The sequence below is a fragment of the Gordionus sp. m RMFG-2023 genome, chromosome 4, assembly GCF_954871325.1.
Source record: "Gordionus sp. m RMFG-2023 chromosome 4, tfGorSpeb1-WG-v2, whole genome shotgun sequence".
Lineage (NCBI taxonomy): Eukaryota > Metazoa > Nematomorpha > Gordioida > Chordodea > Parachordodidae > Gordionus > Gordionus sp. m RMFG-2023.
Genome location: NC_088778.1, coordinates 30,434,444 through 30,442,032, shown reverse-complemented (window position 1 = coordinate 30,442,032; position 7,589 = coordinate 30,434,444).

Here is a 7,589-nt window from a genome sequence, read left to right as displayed (position 1 = left end):
AAATAAATAATATGTATTTAAAATATTGAAAAACAACCAATCAAATTATTTTTAAACATTGGAAGAATCGGAAAGCAAAACAAAATGTTTAAATAAATGGGCTGAAAACTATTGGCAGATTAATTTTTTAATCAATGGAAGGAGGGAAAAGAAGATACCGTGAATCTGAAATCGTCAATGAAGTTTATGTTATCAGATTTGACTATATCTATGGTTGATGTTTGCCCCAACCTTTACTAGGATTAGGATCATCATTTTTATCCGGTGCTGGAATATTCGATGATTTTTTGCCCTTATATTCTCATATATTAATAATATGATTTGTTTTGAAACATTTCCAGATATTTGTAACAACTTTGATTATTCAATTTGCTTAAAGAAAGTTGCTACAATATATGGAGATGTTTTGCAACCATTATTCCTCTAAATATTTAGAGTAACTTATTTATTAATTTTTAACTAGGTGAAATGTATTAAACAATATAACATATATAAAAACTAATGTTGAGAACGTCAATAGCTTACCCAATATTTTAGTCAAAAAATATAATGCATGACTCAAGATCTCTTATTAGATGTCTAAACCTTTCTGCCATCTATGAGTTATTTTACAGGCTTTCGTAATATTTTTTGACTAAAATATTGGTTAATCGTTTTTAAAAACCATACAAAAACAATATGAGATATTAAATTAAAAAATTCTACGGAAAATGCATGACCATGGATTGATAAAAAATTTGATCTACAGTTATATAAGCCAATCGTCTGGTGCAAATATGAGTATTCTTAAGGATCGCTGGATAGCACTGAAAGTTTTTGCCCTATAGATTTAAAAAAGGCGAATGCCTCATGTCCTAAATTTTTAAGTGTTATGGTAACGAATGAACTGGATTGTTTAGGAATGAGTATTATTTCTTTTACTATTTTTTGCTTGAAAAATGGAATTGTCTTGGATTTGATTACGCTGATATATCTATGCAGGTATAATCCCAACCAAGAGGAAGACCGTTCACCTAGGATATCAGGATCAACCCATCCAGCCTTTTGCCGTCCAATGTATTGAACTCTATAGGTTCTAATGAAGATGGGTTTAAGGGCTTTAGATATTGTATATGACGGCCTTTAGAAAATTTGCAGTGGGGCGGATGATGGTCATTTTTTCAACAGAAGCCTAATGGATTCTCAGTTATTCAATTCATTGTAAACCTACCGAGATTTGCGAAAGGAGAAATTCAACATAACGTTCGAACCAGAGAAAAATATCAATTCTTTTGAAGGACGGGTTAATATTGAGGATTTATTAAGGTCCCAGATAATAATAGTTTTATCTAAATGAGGAGACAGAATTTAAAAACCAGACTTTGATGGGAAATAAACCTGGATCCAGGATAAAGTATAGAACCTTAAATTCTCTTCTAGCTATCGTTCCTACTTAGCCACGTGATTTAATTTGTACATAACAGGGGAAGCACGAGAGCCATGGAATAATTTAGAGATATAGAGGAAGCTTTTAGTTAAGAAGAATGCTGAGGTGATAATATTGTTAGCAGATCTTAATGACCAAGGGAAAGGTTTTTTAAAAAAAGAGACTTTCAGGATCACCAATTGAAGAGCCTAAATAAGAAATATTAGAGGTATTATACTTGTCAAGATTAAGGCATAAACCAGTTCAGGAGACATGGCTTCAATAATTTTAGGGACTTATAGTAGTTCATCCAAATCGCTTGCTAATGTACCAATATCTAAGTACTACTATCTTTTATTCTATCCATTATTTGGATGATATCTATGCAAAAGAGAGCAGGTTTTAAGGGGGTCACCTTGTTAGATAAGATTTTATACAATTTTGATTGAATTTGAGGAATAATCTATGCGCGTATTCAATATGAAGGTGTTTATATTTGGAAGAGATTTTGAAGAAAATAAAGATTTTTTTGTAGATAGAGAAATGAAATCATTTTTAATATCAATTATATTTTTATGCCTCTAAATTTAAACATGTGATATAATCAACGAGTGCTAAATTAATGTTTTAGATTCACCTTCTGAGGTAGTTTGTAGAATCTTTTATCCGGCCTATTTTCCGGTCCGAACAATCAAACCCGTTTCCCAAAGATCATATCCAATTTTTTTTATATTCAAATCTAAATAAAATTACTATATTTGAACTATCGCCTCATTTATAATAAGCGCGATTTGTTTGAGCGATACGAAATTATTCGCTCCCTAATTTACAAAAGTTAGCCAATAATTTATAACTATGGAGCGAAATGATGAAATCGTGACAGCTGTTAAAGTATATATCAGAAAGTATTATAGTTATAATCTGCAGTGATTCTGCTAGCGACAAGAAATAGCACTTACTATAATCTTCAGCTTAAAATTTTTTCGAGATACTAAAAAATAAATTGATATTTTTCTTGAAAATAAATTAGGAAAACACAAGATATTTAAAATTTTACAGAGGTCCGACTCCCAACCGAAAATATGTTTTAAAATCATGGTCTGACTGCGAAAGAATGTCTGTCCGATTGATCCGAATCGCTCCTTGTAAGGCTCTCCTTGTTAGGTCACTAAGAAGAACGATAAGGGAATTTATTTCTAATTATCATGAAACATAGGGGAAGTTTGGGACTCGCAGATAACAAAGATAAACAATAGTAGAGCCTGTTATGATTAAATTTATAAAAAGCCTAGTAACTATATTGCGCATGACACCTTTTTAAAAATATCTATGCAATAATACAATCTATGTGAATTAATATTTGACAACTGTCAATATATCTTGTCTAGCTTTGACAAATTTTATAACTTCATATTTTGTTATATCGTCAATGTCCACTTAAGGGGTAAAATATTTAATGATTTACATTATCAATGATTTTTGGAAAATATTGCATAAAATACTATTTCTACTTAAATTAATTTGTTGATTTCTAATGCAAAAAAAAAAAAAATTATTATCGATTTCCTTAAAAGGTCTTTTTTGAGTAGATGTCTTTTTCAGATTATCTGCCATTTAACTCAAACCTATAATTGGCTTCTTAACTTCATGAAATAAATGTTGCTTTTTTTAAAAAAAATTGAATTTAATTGGCATTTTGTTAGCTTTGTATATTTGCCTCACACGGGGTTAGCTATACGTCTGACACTATTTAAATTGTTACGAACATGAGTAATATTTTTATTCTCATGATACTCTATAAATATTAATAACTATTAATTAGAATATATATATATATAAAAAGAAAGAAGGGTTAATTGGGTGCTATGCAATTTAAAAAGTTTGTTAGAAGTATCATGAAAGGGGTAGAAGCAATTTATCTTCATATATCTTTCAGGAGTGTGGGTGTAAATTTGGCTTCTTGCGTTTAATTTATTATTCTCTCGTGAAAAACGATTGGACGAAGATTCGATTGCCAAAGAAGATAGTTAAAAAAATTGCTAAATTTTTAATTTCAAATAAATCCTTTTTTTCTCCTGAATTCAGCCTAAACAGGAATCTTACAGAGATATAATATATGATTATCATTGATTCCCTCCCTCTTTCGTTCATTCCTTTTTTTCCCTCTAAGCTTTCTCGTTTTACATAAATTTATCTCTTTTTAAAATGTGAACGACCCTCTCCCTCCCCTCCCCCCTTTCATATTCATATTCATAAAATATATAAGCAATTTATCTCATTAAAAATTAAAAAAATATATATAAGAGATTTGTATTTATTATAAAATTAAATATTTTATTCATGAAAAAAATAATTTTCGGTGTCTGAAGACTCAATAAATTATATAAAAAAAAAAATTTATTCTAATTTTATTCCGAAAAATTCCTTCTTATATTTTTTTAATCTCGAAAAAAATATTTTTAATCTGATTAACATTAATTATTTTTTTTTTTTTCTGAAAATTTCCACTTATTTTTTATTTTATCCTTAAAAAAAGTTGAAGTTCTTTGCATACTTGATTAAAATAATTTATCAATTTATCCTAAAAATTTTTTTTTTCTTTACTCTCCTTCATCCGGCTTTCCTATGTTGCAATGACATATAATAATAATAACTAGACTGACCATACATTCATAACAATGCCATTTGAAAGGGTCGTTGAATGTAAATCAGCTGGGCCCGCCATTTTGATAACCCATATAGTAATTATTCTCATGTTAAAAACCTAACTATTAAAATTGATAACATGTCCTTATTATCTCGATGATCAGGCAATTCTTTAAATAAAGTTTGAGTCAAGACATAGGAATAAATTGGCCTCTTTTTTAAAAATGATATGGATTACCAAAATGGCGTCCCCAGCTGATGCACCTCAGTCTAGGTATTATCGTAAGTTATTTGCTATGTTGGCTTTAAAACGTGAGTTAAATATGTTAAAGTAAAAAAAATAGATTTTACCGAGTTAAAATTTTTATTTTACCTATACTCAATTCGATTTAGTTTATTTGTTCACCATAAATTTGTATCATTATATTTTTTTTCTTTCTATCCTTTTTCTTCTTGTTTTAATTAAGGGATATACAGTGAAAATTAATCAATCAAACAAAGTACATTATATATCAGTATATAATATAATATAACAGAATAAAAAAGGAGTTTTTTTTAAAATATTTTATTTATATATTTAAGTTTAGGACCTTTTTTTCTCCCAGTTTTAATAGGAATATCTGGGTATATTTAAGCCTTTTGGCAAAAACAATTCGTAGCTCTTTAAGAATTGTGTAAAATTAAATTAAGCTTAGATTATTTTTTTTGGGCATTGCACAAACTATTAAATATCGAGGGAAGGTAAATCTTTACAAAAAAAATATTTCTGAAGTGAATTTGGGGTTTTGTACTGCACTTTACTAAGATTGTTGGAAATATTCAGATACATTTTAGATTATATTCGAGGGAAACACTTTGGCCACTAGTAAAAATTTAAAAATTCTAGTGTCAGATCTATATTTTTATATATTGACCTGAAATGTAATTATTTTTTTGCTCCAACTAGAAGGGAGACGGGGGATGGGGTGGGGTGTTGAATCTAAAAAATGCATCCGATTTATTACCAAATAAGAAACATTTATTGATAAGTGTAACTTCATTCTAATGAATTAATCCAATGTTTGTGAAAAGAAAAGATTATCAACGTTCATTTAATCCCAAATATATTGTTTCAAAGCCTTGCTAAAAATTTTGGCAACGTTTATTTGAAGAAAAAAAAAATCAACTTTCCCTATGTTTATATCCAAATTTTTTCCTACATTTTGAAAATAAGTTTCGATTTGTTATATAATAATTTTTTTTAAAATCCCATATTGGTATATCTTTCCAGAAACATATTGCCCTCTTTGAAACTTAGTTATAAAGGTGAAAGTAACTGTTTTTTTTGCATTAATATGACAAAGAAAACATTATATAAATTGTTGTATTACAAATATATGTTATAAATACAAAAAAAATACCAATATTACGAGGTGTATATTCACGGTTATAAATTTCACGATTCTTGCTTTTTTGATTGCAAAAAGCATTTATTTAATATTTGCGATATTGAAAAAATATGCAATATCATTTTCATTGGAAATTATTTAATTTGCCAACTAGACGATTATGCGTCGTGCAGAATCTCAGGTAAGTGTCATGAATAACTTTAAGTTAAAGTTAAGATCGCCTGGCGCATTGGTCAGAATCGTTAGAAAAATTTTTATATAAAAAGATTCCGCTAGTCCATTAGCGTGAAATAAAGCTCACGAATTTATATTGCGCCGGTTATAATGCGTGTGGGTTGAGCTAGAAATTTAATTCTCAAGTTGAGCTCATTAATGTCGGCTTCCATAGAATCTTGTTCAGTGTTGGCTTTGATTAACGCTAAATTTGACGGTGCTTAAAATGGGATGCTGCCGCATATAACAAATTACTTGATCATTTTATTTTAAAACAGTCGACATATAAAATACTTGTTTCTTTGCATTTTTTTTTTCCTAAAATATTTCATGAAATTTGAGATAAGTAATATAAAATAACTGAAGATAAAATGTAAATTTAAAATGGCATCTTCTAATGATGTATTCGTGATTCATAATACCCTGGTTTAGTAAGCCCCCACGTGAACTTGTTTACAAATCAGGAGTAAAATAATATATTGACAATAATGAATGTTTGTTTGTCAAATTATACAAACAAGTACAAACTTTCTTATATAAATTAAACTCTATATTATAAATCTGCAAAGTTTGCCCAGGTCCGCCTAAAAAACTATAGCCGACATAGCCGGTCTACCGGACAATTTAAACATAAAATATCACTCAGGGTCGCCCAAGTCCCTTATTCTTATATAAAATTTTAATAGTCCTGACATTAACATTATTTTTAATATATTTTTTTTTTAAATTTCAAGCTTAATATTTCTTATTTTGATTAATACTATTTTATTTTCGAAATAAATTACCATATATTAGTATTCTTTATATTATTTTTAAGAGTTTGGTCTAAACTAAAATATTAATTCTCTAAATAATAAATATAGTAAATTCCGCAAAAAAATTAAACAATTAATTTATGATACGAATTTAATTACAAATGCGCAAATAGATTATCAAACCCAATTAATGTTATAAAACGGTTGTTATGGGAATAGATAGTCATAAAGGTGAGATATAAACGCCATTAGTTGACATTGGGAAGAAAAAAATTAGAAAAAAATGCGACGGGCTGGTAAATTCATAAATAAAAATATAACGGGCTGAAGCGGAGTTTTCGTAAAACTTTAACGGGCTGGGATGGGTCTGACTTTTTGTAAATTTTTACGGGCCGGGCTGGGCATTATAACGGATCGGACCGAGAAAATTTTGTAAAATGAATTATAATGGTCCGGTTCTAGTCTGGAAAAATTTAGTGGGATGGGCAACCTATCTAATAAAAAAATTTTTATGTACCAAAGCGCACCCAAGCCTTCGCAGACTTTCACTCTTTATTAATAATTTTTTTTATTTAAAATTAATAGAAATTATATAATTTTTTATCTCAAAATTTTTTTATATTTTATATAAAAATTTAATATGATTTAATTTACTTCAATTTATAGAAATAAAATATAAAATAAAAATAGGTTAAAATTTTTAAAAATGGGATCAAATGGTTTGTCGCGATCGAAGGTTTGACTAGCCTGGATATTATTAATTTTAAATAAATTTACTATTTCTTTCTTTCTTTCTTTCTTCCTTTTTTCTTTCTTCCTTTTTCTTTCTTTCTTTCTTTTTTCCACCAATTCTTGTATAACTTGTAATATCGGGGGAAAAAATAATAATTTATTATTAATATATAAAAAAATTTTTTTTATAATTATATTTAAAAACTGTTATCTATAAAATTTCCAATGGTCACAAAACAATTCACAAGCTATATGAAAAAAAAATTTATTACATTTTTTATTTTTAACTTAAAATTAATTTCTATGTAATAAAATATTATATCCATTGATTATGATCATATTTATAAAAAAAATATTATTTTTATATATATAAAAAGAGTTCAAAATATTTTTCGATGAATTAGCAAAATTAAATTGTATTTTTATATACAAAGGACTTTTTAAAAAATT